This window comes from Ylistrum balloti, unplaced genomic scaffold (genome assembly GCF_031769215.1).
Source record: "Ylistrum balloti isolate Yb309-2 unplaced genomic scaffold, AGI_CSIRO_Ybal_v1 Utg370244, whole genome shotgun sequence".
Taxonomy (NCBI): domain Eukaryota; kingdom Metazoa; phylum Mollusca; class Bivalvia; order Pectinida; family Pectinidae; genus Ylistrum; species Ylistrum balloti.
The window spans coordinates 400,058-416,924 of record NW_026782197.1 but is presented as its reverse complement, the minus strand read 5'-3'; positions in this window follow the sequence as shown (position 1 = coordinate 416,924).

Genomic DNA, 16,867 nt, shown 5'->3' with positions numbered 1-16,867 from the left:
TAGGAACTGATAGTGAATATCATTAGGTCCTGTTGCAGAGTAATGTGATTTTTTCAACGATTCTCGAAGTTCGAACATTGAGAAAGGTTGATTATGTAAGTTTCATTGTTTTCCGAAGAGAATTTCAATTTAGTTTTTTCACGCGTGGTCTTAGATTTTTGAAATCTTTTGGAATGATTTTTTGCAGAATTTTTGGTAAATGCAGATCCTAAATCATTTGCAATATCAAATTTCGATGTGACTAATTTTCCATTAGTTTTCAGATGTCCCGTTGTTTTGAATGATGTTTTACCAATGATTCGTTTAATCCGAATAATTTTGCAGTTGTTTAAGCTATCGCTTGTGGGGTTGTTTTTGAATTGCCTAAAAGCGGTTTTCCTATTTCGAATAGCTTTATCACAGTCTTCATTAATCCAAGGTTTTTTATTGCGTTTTCTATTGGATTTTGGTATACATTCTTCGGCTCTCTCAAGAAGTTCGGTAGTAAAGGATTCTCTCGGATCTTCCCAAAGGTTGTTATGACCATTAAAGTCACTCAAAATTATGAAAGGGGAAGGCAGTTACGATAGGAGTTCGTCTAGTTGGTTCTTCGTAAAATCAGAGTTTGGAGGGAGATAGATGGAGCATACTGTTAGCGTTCTATGGAGCGTAATACTAACAGAAGTTGCCTGGATGTCTGTATTTAATGGTGTATTTCTGTGAGGAACTTGGTTGTCGACCAGGATAGCAACTCCACTGGTTGTTTTGTTGCCAACAGGACCGAAGCAATTAAACAATGAATAGTTTCTGAAATTGATATTTGTCTCGGCTCTGGTGAGCGTTTCTTGGAGACAGATAACACTAGGGTTATGTTCCTGAGAGAGTCGAAGAATTTCATCAATATTGGATCAAAGACCTCTACAATTCCATAGGATTATTGTATACATTATGGCTAACAAAAAAAGAGATAAGTGGGGGACCATTGATAATTAGCTCGACTATTTAACCTAAGGTGGTTTGACGGCTTTAATAGAGATCTTGGAGGATCTGGAAGTAGCTGCCTGGTACTCCATATACTCCAGAGAGCCGAATTTGTTGAAGGTGTGAATTGGGTCGTCAGACCCTGTTTTCCTTCTATCTGAGGAAACTTGAATTTTTTGTTTTGGTTGGTTTTTCACTTTTGAGTTATTGGAGCAGGTTTTGATGGTGATTGAGGGTTCTGATTCTGTTTTGATGGTGATGGTAGCGATGACTGTGTTGAAGAAGTCTTTGATGCAGCAGGCCGAAGGCAAGAAATATTGTTGCATGCCATGTCAGTCTGTGTACCTGCATCACATGTCTGTGTTGCAGCATCACGGACGTAATACCAACCTTTGCACGACTCGCATAGGATGGACCCGACACAGGTATTTTACCAATCTTTCTTGCTTCGGGGAAAGAAATGTTTGTATACTTGACGCGAAGGATTTCTTTTTCCCTGCGCCAAGCAGAATAATCTCTTGAATATATCGACCATCACAAGCACCATCTGCCGACCTATCTTCGTGGACCGCAACTCCACATTGAACGTAAACTTTCTGTTTCTCGCAGTTATCAGAATGATTACCAAATTTCTGGCAACCAAAGCATCGCAGTGGATTTGGAATGTAAACATCCACAACTGCATTTTCGAAGCCAACCTTTACACGTTTCGGTAAAATTGGGGTGTTAAAAGTAAGAACGAAAGTATTGGTGTGACGGATGCTGCCATCTCGCTTCACCCTGATCCGTTTAAAAAGGTTGACCTGTTGTTTCTCTATGAAGTAACTGAAGATGTTCTCCTCGCTCTCTCCTTGAAGAGATGGACAGCGTATAACGCCCTTTGATGTGTTCAGGGAGGAATGAGGGACAACCTGTACAGCTATGTCGAAAATTTGTCATTCTATAGAGGTTCTTTGCCTTTCGCTGGCGGATGACTTAAACAAGGAGTTTTTTAACACTCTTTGGAGTACCGCATGTCGATAGGATTGTTTTTTTTCTATAACAAAAGGTGAAACGGATGACATTGGTTTATACTTTTCCAACAATCGTATTACGATGAATTGGTTGAAATCATGGTCATCTTCTGAGTCTGATGATGAAGGACAAGGTCGTTTATTTTGGTTTTTGTGCTCATAGTTAGGTGTTTAGGTTTTCATTACCCGTGCTTCTCACCCGCCTCGGAGCCCAACAAGGGGACACTACTGATGGTACGAATCTCCGGTACAGAGTGCCAAGGATACACAGGTATTATACTCGAAAGAATAGAATTCTCTCGATTTGCCCTTAAGCCACCGCCTTCTGGAATACAACTCTAAAATAAAAGTTACAGAAATAGATGGGAATACGGTTGAGTGAAATAAAAGGAAAAAAACATGACACTTAGGACATAAAGTTTACCCAGGGCTTGGCATGACCAGCCGATTCATCATTGAGGACCACAATGACCATCCGTCTTACGGAGATAGAGGCCAAAGTGGTGTATTGGGGAAAGATCATGCGAGATTGCTTGAGAATAAAGCGCAAACCACATAACCGCCCCTCAACCACCAGGAGATTCTTTCTCCCAATACTAACGGGACGCAACACACGGCAGACAGTTTGCCCCTTTTAGTGGACTTTTACTACATGTAGTGGGATACAGCGGATATATCATAACCCCTTTCCGCTGGGGAGCCTTGATTACAGAGTAGAATTAGTCAGAGCATTAGTTGGTGGATATTCATCACGGAAACGTGGATCTAAGGAAATGAACTATCCAGAGGTTCAACAGGAAAACATCATGAGGCACGTAAATGCTCATCTGCCTGATGGAAAGCGCAGATTTTGCTATCATCGCACAGTCCAAAATATTAGGAGGGAAACAGTGTATGGCTGTTCTATTTGCGGTGTGCACATGTGCAAAGGTGACTGTCACAGATTGTTTCACCACTGGTTATAGGACAAACACAAGTGACTAGATATACTGTAAATTAATATACAACAAAGGAAATAATGTAAACGACAGTAGTTGTTTACTAAAAACAAAACAAAAAAAGAGAGTGATATCAGATTGAATGAGATTTTATAAGTAAAAATTGTGAATGAACTTTGCTGAATCTTACACCATATTAAAATCTTTATTACCACAAAAATTGTCAAATATCCAGATCAAAACAGCATACTGAATTAGTTAAATTCTACAAAAACTGTCATTGAGATGGTGCAACAATGTTCGTTCATGTTTTCTCATTGGAGCAGAGTGCAGCAATACATGCATGTGGCAAAGGGTTAAGTGATGATCTCCCCTTTCAATACCTGGTGGCTTACTCATTTAAGAACATATGGGACGATTTCATATGGCGTACGGTCCTCCATACAAGCAAAATAGAGCACTTCCGGTTACGACGATGCTTGCACCTGACGCATAAAAATCTCGACTTTTTCTCCCCGCAAACACGTGGTAAGTGAAAATATGCTGTTTTGTTATGTTTGTTTGGTAGCTGTTATTCTAAAAAGATGAATATAGCTTTCAAATTGAAAAAACCTCTGCTACGGCCGAGTATTGTCGCTTGAGCGCTATGTCAGAACAAAATACCACCAACTGTACGTAAAGTCGTTGTTCTAATGAATATTAATGCATAAACACAAAACTGAATGACATTTTCATTAAACTGTACCAAATTATATTCAATATAAGCCGTTTTGAAAAAAAATAAGCGAGGATGGAGAATTGCTGGTTTGACAGAAAAATCTATGTATGGAAGCCCTTGCTTGCCATAATCTACATTTTGCATACATTGTTTGCAAAATGAAGGCACGCCTTTAAATCTGTATGTTGTTTAAATGAGGTTTAGTGTATTTTAGGGATGTGTATATGCCTTTGGTTAATTCAGGAGGCTTTATATACATTTCAGGACTTCGATGAAATTTCTGCCAATTCTGTACTTGATTCTCTTATCAGCTTCCCAGCAGGCATTGTACGTCATCTTTTCGTCAAATGATGGCCAGGACGTCACTGACGAGTATTTGACGAAGATTTGACGTAAATACCCTGGCGTAAAACTAATGTCAGAAGTAAAACGTCAGATGTACGTCAAGTGGCCAGAAAATCTGACGAAAATAAAATGTTCACAAAATGTTGATTTTGATTTCAGAAACGATCTCGGGTAAGAGTACTGTTACAGAAAATACTGCTTGTCCCACCTTCCGCCCTTCAGTTCCAGTTTTGTCATGATTGAAACAACATTCATATGATAATACTGTCACATATCACATGCATAAGAACTTTGAATTACGCGCGCACGGTAGAAAGTCGTGTACCGGATATGTATTTGGAAACAAAAGGACATTCAATATGCACTAAAGTCGTTGTTGGCCGGTTAATAAATATTAATGCAATAAACACAAAATTTCGAAGTGCCATACCCGTTAAAGGTTTATATATGTATTGTTAAATTCATGAGTTATTATAAGCCATTTTGAAAAAAAATGTCATTACCTGTTCTATTCTGTACTGTACAGGTGTATACACGTGTTAGCAGTTGCGCGTTTGTTATTGTTAGCTAGTAAGGTGATGACTCTACATTTGTATGTTCAAGGAGTGATACGGCATAATATGTAACATTATAACAAACCCAATTGTAGTTAAGTAATTACTGTTTATAAGCTGGAATAATTTTTAATAATTATAAAGAGTTTCGTAGAGTGGTTACATCTATTGTGGCTTGGTTTACACGCAAAACGGGTTACGTTGTAGCGTTGCTAGTAATAGCGTGTTCCTTAAAGACGGTTACTGCAATTTACTTTAGGTTAATTTGTGATTAGTGGATGTCAATTATATATAACATATTGTTGGTGCCGGACTTGACGTTTCCGAAATTTCTGGCCAATGCTATTGACCGGTGAGGTAGACTCTTATCAGCTTCCAACTAGGGATGGTTATATGGGATACGTCCAACCTTCGTCTGTATTTTTCGTCATATGATGGGAGGGTTAAGGTTGTGGAGTACCTGGAGTAGCTATATTAATGTACACCGAAAGTGGAACTCAGCCCACTAGTAAGTGTGAGGACGTTTGGCCGTCAGTGTGCAACATGGTGGATTACTGCCCACTTGCATTGTGATCTGAAAATAGTGTTCATTGTTTGACTGTTTTATAAAAAGTGTGGACCACAGCCCATCTTTAAAAGTGTTATTGTGTATTTTGTTGTGTTGTAGCAATGGAAAAGAGCTGAGAATCCGTGTTAACTTACCTTTTCTGTCATTGTAAATAAATATATGTACAGTATACTAAGGAACAGTTTTATATATTGAAATCAACACAAAACCGCTCTTCCCGTTACAAATACTCTTGATCCTTCATTAAGCAGTTCTTTCTACAGCTTCTTAATTTTAACCAAGCTTTATAAATGAAAAAAAAAAATCTTATATTTTGTGGTTGATGTCAATCTGATTAAAATCCAGATCCCCAAATACATCACCAGAAGCCGGTGTTTTTTTTTTTTTTTTTTTTTCTCTCTTGTTACCTCCCTTTAATGGCACATCGAAATTTCGAAAAATAAAATCATCAAAAATACACGATAAGAAATTGTTCTGTGTCAACAAAAAGCTTTTGTTGGCTATTTAATACTTTAATTTAAAAATTCAACAACTTTTAGTAAAATATGGAACAATATGAATATTATCACCGGAGTAGTTCGTTCATACTTCCTATCATTTTAAAATTCTAGCGGGCGCCGAGTGTTACGGCGGGAAACGAGGTCACATCGGTTTTTGAATTTTGTTACACTTACTTTTGGATTTCTGTCTACAGCTGGTTTATTTTGCTTCATTCTCGGAAAAGGTGAGTTGGTTTATCGCTCAATGTCTGAATTTGCACCGTAATATTGTTGACTTTTTAGCTGCTTAAAAAATCATGGTGGAAACAGATTACACGATGTTACACAACTCGTGGCCACCGGATATGGTATTTCTTTCACTCGAGATAGGCTAGTTATGTTTTAAAAGTTATAATAGAAACTCGCTAAAGCTTGTGTGAAAGAAATGCCATAACCAGCAGTATTTTCCCCACTTCTAGCCATGCAGAATACACAAAGATATACAGCACTTTTTTGCTCAAATTTTCATATAACTTATCTATAAATCATTTTCACAAATTGAATTGTTTTGGGATTTTTTAACCAGGTTAACTGTGCATACATCAATATTTTGACAAAATTGGCTGATATTTTGCGAGAAAAATAGTTAATGTACAAATGTAGGTATGTGTGATATGGATATTCTACCTAAGGGTGTATAAGTTGGGGTCTTAACGGAGGCTTCAAAGGTTATAACCCAAATGGCTCCTGTATGTGTGGTGCAAATTTTGAAGATGTTATACACTTTTTCTTCCAGTGTCCTCTTTACTCACATGTTAGACATCATGTTAATTCAGTATATAATTCATTAGGATATGTTAACCTTAATGCTATGCTTTATGGTATCATTGGAATGTCAGATGAATTTAGTAGTTTTATACTTTATAATACTAGTTCTTATTTAAAAAAAAACTAAAAGATTCTCAATTTACAAGTAATAATATATACATACAAATCCTATAGTTATAATATTTAGTATACTTAAGTAGTTGTGGATGTAATGTGGGAGTGAGTATGCGAGTGGTTTATTTTCTTGTGCTTTTCTTTTCTTTATTCTCTCTTTATTGTTATAAACTGAAAAATACCATCCTATTATAAAAAAAAAATGAATATATTAATTAATTTAAAATATACCGCTATCATTTGGGAAAAGAGTTAATCCCATTGTTAATACTTTAGACTATTTATTTATATTATATTATATATTTTGATATGTATACTATGTATTATATATTTTGAAATTGAAAAAAAAAGTTATATTCTAAACTTCTTCACCTTGGGTAGAATATTCATATCCTACATTCTTCTTTAAATCTTTAAAGGAATAAATTTTCTTCCCCTTTAACATTAAATGCAATACTAGAATAAAATAAAGAACAACAAATGTTACATCAGTATTAAGATCTATTGCATTGATCTTTTCAGAAAGCACACAAAGGTGTACAGATTGCAGAGACGCTGACCTGGAAACAAGGATCGGGTACACAAGAAACAAGAGAGGTGGAGGAGGAAGACACTTGTAAATAATGTTATCGACATTTATTTTCATGAATCTCTGTATCAACAATCAATATTTAATATTGCAAAACCTATTTAAAGTTTCATGGAAAATTTCCTCTTTTATTATCTCCTCTTATTTGTATTTGATAATTTGAAGACCTCCTTTTTACATATTGTGACGTTTATGTATTGGGAAAAACATTCTCAACTTTTCATGGGAAATATGGTATTCAAATCTTAATTTTAAGAAGGGTTACTGGTATTATAATAAAATATACATTAATTTTGTTAGGGGCTTACTCTAACAGAGAATAAATATGAATATTTTGTGTTTCAAACATTTTGTAATTTGTGCATTTGGAATGTTTCATGGTTGCTTTTTGTGAATGTAATTACAAATTAGGCTTTCAATATTTTATTACAATAATTCTTTGTCAAGTTTTTTTTTCCAATTCTTTTTTATTGCAAAATCTTGAAAAGAAAATGAATATTTTGTTTCTATTGTGCATGTGTTAAAATAATGACTTTGATCGAAAATTTACACACGAGAGTTCATATATACAGAAGCTTGTTTTTATTGTCTTTAAGACTAGTTTTCTAATATTTAAACAATGAAGATCATGTCATGAATGATTTTTTTTGTCGCTCTTGTCATTTTTGTAAATTTGTTGATTATTGTCATAATACATATATAATTTTTTGTGCAGTTATGCAATAAATAAAATTTGTAAGAGGAACTATATTTTGATTTATCTTATTAATATTACTTTTTAATTCTTCAAAGCATCCGCAACGTAACGCATCTGAAGTCAGATTCTGAGCAATTCTGACTAATAAATGACGAAAATCTGACGTAAAATACTGACATAATATAGATGTCAGACATTTACGTCAATATTACATTCATTTCTGACCATTATTTGACGTAATCCTGACGTCAGGATTAAGTCCAAATCCGACGTAAAATACCTGCTGGGTTCTCACATCTCATCAACCGGCTTTTCTCAGGTAAACTGCTGGTACTTATATATAAACAAAATCATGTGAGATATTTCCAAATCAAATTTTTTTTTTCTTTTTGTTTTGAAAAAAAAAACTAACATCTGATAACCGTGACAATCTTTTGTTGCTTTTTTATAGTTATGTTTATATTATCTAATTTACATTTTGTTTGTTTTATTTAGTTCTGAATTTCTCCACGACGTTTGCCGCATAAACTGCAAGCACATGATGATGACGACAAAGAGAAGCTTTATTACAATTATTTCTGTTTTCTTATATTTCTTAATTTATTCGCTATATTTATTTAGTCCCCAGTTTGAAATATTGATATTTTAGAATAAAATGGTAAACGTTTTATAAGGAACTTCGAATTAACAACAGAGAATAAACATATGTAGATACATTGCAATCAGTGTTTTAGATGGTTTCGAATGTAAACTTAATATATATGTGTTTGAATTTCTGTCACAAATTCTGGCATTATTTCTACGGTAGACGTTTTTTCTCAAAGATACAGATCGTCTTGTCCTCTTACACCACGCTGACAGCAACAATGGACACAACATTTATTTTAAATCTGATACGTCATAAGGTAAAACCAAAATCTGGGACATAAAACAAACAAATCGAGTTTTGGGAAAGCAACTGCCCAACGTCTTACCGTTATTCATTCTCTAACTGGATGTGATACTACATCACGGATGTATGGTTTCAAAAAAGCTACCGCACTGAAGAAGATATCATCATGCCCACATCTTCTGTCTTTATCCTGTGTTTCTAAGAAACAAAGTTTGCGAGGAAGAATTGACAAGGTCAGGAGAGGAACTGATCAACGCGCTTGACGGTGGACGTGTCGATAGTGGTAATTGTAGTGAAGATCTGGATTGCATGCGATACCGTCGCTTTATTCAAAAGACAGCTACATCTACAACAAGTGTGCATGTACGCTCGCTTCCGCCAACAACAGATGCCGCAACCTTCCATTATTAGTTATGTAGTTTGCTAGTGACCCCCTACAGGAATATAGGGGTTCAGTCAGATTGGTAGGGGGATTCGGGCTTCGCCCTCACATAACGAATTTATTGCACCAAGGACCCATTTAAATATATATATAATACGTCCCATCACATTTCCTGGCATCCATGTAAAAATGGCCAAGACAGCTACCAAATAATCTTTGAACTACAACAAGTGTGCATATACAGCCATTTTTGCCAACAACAGATGCCGCAACTCGTACTAGATAATAGCAACTTCTAGGATTCACTCTAGCCAATATTCCGACACGGAACAGAATGTGAATATCGCCAATCTGTGAGAAATGACGCCTTTCAGAGATAATGGATGGCGGCCATTGCCCCCTATATATTCAGCTGCCCCCTATAGATTTATAGGGGGCAAGCAACGTCCAATCAGATCAATGCATTCTAGTCCGAGGTGCAATAAACAAAAAGAGTGTATCTGCAGGTACAAGAATGGATCCATGAACAGAGCTACATCAAGCCAGAGGAATGGGGATGGCAAATGAAAGATGATAGATTGACAACAATCCGCTCATCACTCCCACCTGCCACACAGTATTAGCTTAAGGTCATTCGGTGTACCTGTAAACAAGGTTGTGAGACAAAAAGATACGCATGTCGTAAACACGGCCTTGATTGCTCCGTCAGCTGTACAGAATGCCAAGGAGTTAGTTGTTCCAATTCAATTTTACTGGATGACAAAGGAATGGATACAGATGCTTCATAGATAATGCTTAATATTCCAGCCACTGCAAGTGTTGACTTAAATTAATCGTTTTTATGATGAAAGTCTTTTTGTCCATCAAATAAATAGCTTTGATCATTTAAAATATCTTAAGTAACAGCTAGTCATGTTAGTCTGTGGTTTTTTCCGAATACTATCAGTTTTCTAAAATTGTGTGATTTCGGTTTTCAAAAAGGGTTCTATGTGATTTATAAGATGCTACAAGTGGGAGATAAATACATGCTGCGGCTTAATAAATGGATGTTGGTATGTTTTTAGTTAAAACAGACAAAATATAACAATTATCTATGAATTGTAAACAGAAAATCAACGTGTTTTAATCAAGAAAAATAAAAAAACATGTTAATCTTTCCTCATCTTTTTTGCTTTTTATTTACCCTAAGATCTGTATTGTTCAGTGGACGGTGTCATCTTTGGAGATGATTTTTCACCTTTTAACCTTCTCTAACTCGTTGGGACTTTTTTGTGCATTTTAGATTTGTATCATAGATAAATATTTACAATTTCCACGGTTTGCTCCTCGATAAGAGACACTACAGTTTATAACCCAATAACTTTAGTCTGGAACGTGAGCCTCATCACCGCGCATGAATATATGTAAACAATCAACATGGAAAACCAGGTGTCAATGTCAGTATTTAACATTTTAATTTAATTATTATTGCTGTGTGCATTGATTTTAATAATTTATGCACATTTAATGCAATATAAAGCAATTTTTAACGAAAGATTAAGAAAGAAAACTGCGCGTCTGTTGTCTGCTCACTTGATTAAGTCACTGGCACGGTGCTGACCAATCATCAGCTGACCATGGCTCGCTACGGGAATTTCAATATTTTAACAGATATATTAATTACTCCCGAGGTAACAACTAATCAGGAAAATATCGACGATCAATGGGGCATGGATGATGCAGATATAGAACGTATCCTGGCTACAATAACAGCATCCGACTGCATCACAATGGACAGAGTTGTTTTTGACCAACCGGCCATTGAAGGTCTCCCAAAACCGGAAACTCGAAGTTTGCCGCAACAACCAACAGAAAAAAACAGAAAGGTTCAAGAAAGTGGAGAAAGAAGACATAAAAAGGTTACAGGAAATGAATCAATCGGTCGCTACTAAAAAAAAACACCAAATGGGGAATCCAAATTTTCCAAGGTAAGAACTAGGTCAAGTGGTTAAAGGAAAATAACTCTTATGAAATGTTGGGAAAAAACACAACAACATTGCCAAGGAATTGCAGACCATTTTTAATTATTCAAATCTGTCAAATCATTGCCACTATTTATTGCGTAAATAATCTGAAGAGCTATTTTAATCCGAATGTGATACCTTTTTAAAATAGAATTAAAATAGAACTGAACTTACTAACTCAATCCTTTGGTAATTTCAGACTGGCACAGAGAAACAGAGGGAACCTGCTTAGATTTCCACAATGTTCCTCCACAAGAACTCGACAAAAAATTGCAACAATTTTTTTGTGAGGCCAAACCAAAGGAAAGGAAAACGATGGCAAACGACAAACTGGAGGAGTACCATAGAAACTCTCTTTAAAACATCCGAGGCGCCATCAATAGGCATCTTTCAGACATTGAAAGAGACGTAGATATTGTCAAAGTTAGCAAGTTTTAAATCTTCCAATAAAACACTTAACGGGCTACTCAAGGACAGACTTACGCGAGGTATTTCTTTGCCAACAAAGTATGGCAGACTTCAAAAAAATAAAAATTATTTCATTATAATAATTTATCATATGAAGACCACACACTCTTTACGGTCAGCTATTCCAACTTTAGTTAAAGTCGTTAGAGTTATGTCCCTTGTATCTGTAGAGTTAACTCCCTTGATGTTCATTACGTCATAGCCGTGCATTCGCCATTTTGCAAGGTCAAGCTTAGGCAGCAAAGAGATCGGTGGACGTTTTAGTGAAAAAATATCTTCTTTTTATTTGATTACGACGATATCATTGGATTACGACGCATTTTAGTTCGCCAATACTGTTTATGTTAACAGGTTGCAACCGTGGTTTGTATTGAAATAGATGTCGTTCAATTTTAATCTCTATTGTATGCAGCGTATTGAGCTCTATAAGATTATGAATTAATGGCGGGGCGTTCGTTCCACGTGGTTTCACTTCGGAAGCTATCGCGCTGTTTAGCTGTATCTCTTGATATGATGTAGGATAACCGTCATATATCTTTATCAGATATATATTTTTTTTATAATTTTGATACATGTATATGCATATGCCGGAAACAGAGCGTTTTTGGCTAATCAAATTGTTTTTGTTCCCATGTGGTTCATGTTAAATTAGATACCGTCACGCCTGTTGTAGGAGACACTGTCACATTGTTAATTTCAGGGAATGTTATTATTTCGCCCTTGGGTCTTCTACGTACGGACGGGATATGGTATTTTATATAAAAATACATATTCTTATATCTAAAATAAGGATATTCAAAGTTCCATAATTAGGGTATAAATTGCCATTAAAAGGGTTTTTTATCTTTGAGCCCATTCCACTTTTTACCTAACATATTTGTGATGTGAGTTTCAGTTAAGGATGCGAGGTAAAGGTGTCAAGAGGAAGTCGACCAGACCATCAAAGAGCCCCTATGCTAGGGCAGCTAGGCCCGATGCTGTAACGGACCAGAGCCAGGCTCAAAGTTCAGCACCTCGGGTTGTTTCTGCAGAAGGCCCACCACTCTCTGACAGGCAATTGGAGCAGGTGGTCTCCCAAGTGACAGCCCGTGTGGCGCCGCAACTAGTGGAGGCAGTGCATCAGGCCATTGAGCCAGTTACTGGAGCACAGCCAACAGGTATGGATGAACTTGGTATTGCTCCCAATGATTCCACCCCAGCCCAACCTGTTGGTTTAATCCGTGATCAATTTGATCCGATGTCACACAGGATCCCCGGTGTTTCTAACGATTTGGGTATGAACGTATCCCTGACTGTTAAACAAAAAATTATACGAAATGAAAATGTTGATCTGGGCATTCTGGTATCTAAACCAACTCCAGTGGATGATGAGAGACACTTATCTCTGTCTAATGGTGAGATGGTTATAAAAAGTAAACAAAAAACAACTGAAATTAACAATATAGACATATGGACAGATGCCTTTATTGTTTACATATCCATTAACACATCTGCTCATCCTCATGCTATTTCTGGCCTTTTGAAATGTTTGCATTCTGTTCGGTTAGGTGCTAGGCGGGCCGGGGGAATAGGCTGGAAAAAATATGATGAAGTTTCGCCTGAAAAGGGCTCAAAGCCATTCTTTGCCTTGGAATGTTGTTGATCAAGAGTTATGGCTCCTTTATATGCACGGGAGTGGGAATGCTCATTTAATACAAAACAGGCTCCGAATGCAATGGGTAGCATTAAGAAATGTTTTGACTTTAACAATGGGAACTGTTCTAGGTCTGTTTGTTTTTACAAACATCTGTGCTTGAAATGTAGTGGTAGTCATAAGAAAATAAATTGTCCTCAACAAAATCAACAGTCCAGCGCTAGTTTGTCTTCTACTGTTAAGGTCTGCAAACAAACCTTCAGTCGGAATGCCCGGCTCAACACATCAAGCCAGGGGTAATGTCAGACCTAACGTCCCCAGGAGTAACACCAATTAAGTGCAGTGTTTTGCTGAATTTGCTTCAGTTACATCCAGATAGGCAATTAGTTAGGCAATTAGTTTCTGGGTTCAGCTCAGGTTTTTCTTTGCATTACCATGGGCCACGCAAGCACTCAATATGTAGGAACCTGCTCTCTGTTGAAGGCAAAGAAGCAGAGGCGTGGCTCAAAGTATATAAGGAAATAAAGGCAGGTAGAGTTGCAGGACCATTCAATTATATCCCCTTGCCAAATTTAAGGATTTCACCAATTGGTTTAGTTCCGAAAAAAGATGGTTCGTGGAGGCTAATTCATCATTTGTCATACCCTAAGGATAATAGTGTCAATACTTTTATTGATGAAGATCTGTGTAAAGTTCACTACACTAGTTTTGACAGATTTATTGATATCATTAATTCTTTAGGTCCTAATACTCTAATGGGCAAAATGGATATTAAATCGGCTTTCCGTTTGCTACTGGTAGATCCATTGGATTTTGAACTATTAGGATTTAAATTGGGTGATAACTTTTTTGTAGACAAATGTTTACCCATGGGGTGTGCCATTTCGTGTGCACTTTTTGAGAAATTCTCCTCGGCTTTAGAGTGGATTGTCCGTAATAAGGCGTTGTCCTTAAATACTGAGCTAGCATTAGGGCTTGACCACTATTTAGATGATTTCTTCTTCGCTGGAAGAGCAGGCACTTCTGATTGTCTTTATCTTATGCAAAAATTTGAGCTAGTTTGTCAAGAGTTGGGTGTCCCTATTGCTGAAGATAAAACGGTACTACCAAGTCCAGTGCTAGTATTTTTAGGTTTTGAAATAGACTGTCAACATGCGCATAAAAATACCTATTGACAAACTACAGGCCCTTGCGAGCCTATTGCATGGAGTTCGAGTTAAGAAAAAGGTTACTCTTAAAAAACTCCAGTCTTTGGCAGGATCCCTAAATTTCTGTGTAAGGGCTATCCCATCCACACGTGCATTTATTCGGCGTTTTTATAATGCTGTATCAGGGGTGAAGAAGAGTCATCATTTTATTAGGGTTACACATGGCTTGAGAGATGACATTCAGGTCTTGCTTATGTTTCTTGAGCTTTACAATGGCTATTGCAGTTTCCCGGAGAGATTCTGGGTAGAAAACTCTCAGCTATTTCCATGGGAAATGGGCATTTATTTCCTGGCCTAAACAGTGGATTGCATCTGATGTTATTCGTGACATTACTTTTCTGGAACTTGTGCCTATAGTCATGTCAACATTTATTTGGGGGGAAGAATTACAGAATAAAAAAAAATCCTATTGCATACTGATAATCAAAGCTTGGTTACAATTTTGAACAATAAAACCTTTAGGTCTTGTAGAGTCATGGGTCTTGTCCGTCCCTTGGTATTGCGGTGCATGCTTCATAACATACAATTCAGGGCATTGCATATCCCAGGAAATACTAATTCTATTCTTGATGCCATCTCTCGCAAGCAGTGGGATCGTTTCCGGTTTTTAGCTCCGCATGCGGCTCGGCTTCCGGAAGTGATACCAGCAGCATTCAAACAGCTCATCTCCAACATGAAATTGAGAGAATTTTGAGAGCCTCTATTTCATCGAACTCTAGACAGGTTTACAACACAGGGTTAGCTCGCTTTGAAGATTTTCGGCAGAAGTTTAATTTGGGTTTGACTTGGCCACCCACGCAGCAGCAAGTTGTCGATTTTATTGCATTCTTATCTTCAAAGGGTATTGCTCCTGCTACAGTTAAACCATATGTCGCAGGATTAGGGTTTAAGTGTAAATTGCTTAATGTTTCAGATGTGACACAGTTTTTTCTTGTCAAGAAAATGTTGCTAGGCATGTCAAGACTGGATACACGTTCAGATACACGTCTTCCATTATGACCAGAACTGTTATTCATATTTTGCCTGTTGTTTGTAGCTCCACATATGAAGCAGTATTATTTTCTGCAATTTTTTTCCGTGGCATTTTTTGCCTTTCTACGTGTAGGAGAATTAGTTGTCGACAAGCAGGGCATTGCCGGACATGCTTTATTGGTACACAATGTTAAAGTGTTCGATAAGGAGGGGGTGGTAGAGATAAGGCTTCCTCACTCTAAAACTGACCAGGCAGGGGCAGGGGTTGTTATAGCCTTAAGGAATGCTTCAGATATCTGTCCATACACTTTAGTTAGACAGTATCTTGACATACGTAGGCCCTGTCCCGGTACCTTCTTTTGTCACCTTGACAGTTCTGCAGTAACACGATACCAGTTCTCTGCAGTTCTAAGGAAATCATTAAACACGTTAGGGGTGGAAGGTAGTTACAAATCACACTCCTTCAGGGTTGGGGCTGCAAATTATGCAGCTTACAAAGGCTTCTCAGATGAGCATATTAAGGAAATGGGTCGTTGGGAATCAAGAGCTTTCAAAAGGTACATTAGAATACCAACTGCTGAGTTAGTGTAATAGTGTTATGCCAATTATCATTTTATAAATCATTGCAACATATCTGTTTAAAATCAAGGGATTTTCAAATTCCACAATCGATAGTTGGATTGAAGTTGTTGATCTAAAGTGGTTATATTTTGGTATTATTCAGTCATGGAAATTTTGCACTGTTGTTTTGAATAGTATGTAGTTATGGGTTCTTTTAAAAGTAACTACCATGTTATCAATTCTCATTGTAAAATTTATACAATTTTTGGAAAACTGGCAAACTGATTTTGTTCCTCATCCGATTATCGATTGTGAATTGTTTCAATGTGCTGGAAGCTTACTTTAAGCTCAAGTTTCAGCATGCAACAGACGAATATGGATAATGGGCTCCTCTATCATTCGCCGAGCCTTTTGCCACGCCCGATCATCACCAGAAAGGTCACAGCTGGATATGGGGCGTTTTCAGGCCTCCATTTCATGGCACGCCAAGGGTGGTTTAAGGTGGAATAATCTTGTAAGACACATTAAGGCTCTATTACCAATTGATGACCCTCCCGAGCTGTTGGTTATTCATTGTGGAGGTAATGATGTAGGGCAATGTAACTCTTGCCATTTAAGGCATAGGATGTTGGCTATTCTGAAGACGATATCTGTCATGCTACCAAATACTAGGATTGTGTGGTCAGCGATTTTACCAAGGTTAAAATGGAGGGGTAGTTCGTCTCATATTGCGGTGCGAAAGATACCAGTTCGTATTAATAGTCAGATCAGTGCATTTTTACTCAGAAATTGTGGTGGTTATATTCGGTACCCGGAAATTACAGACAAGGAACCAGCATTCTTTATTGATGATGTTCACCTTAAGCCCTTTAGGTAATGATATTTTTCTTTATCGGCTACAGCAAGGATTACAGGCATTCTTGTCGACCACTTCTCGTATGTCCC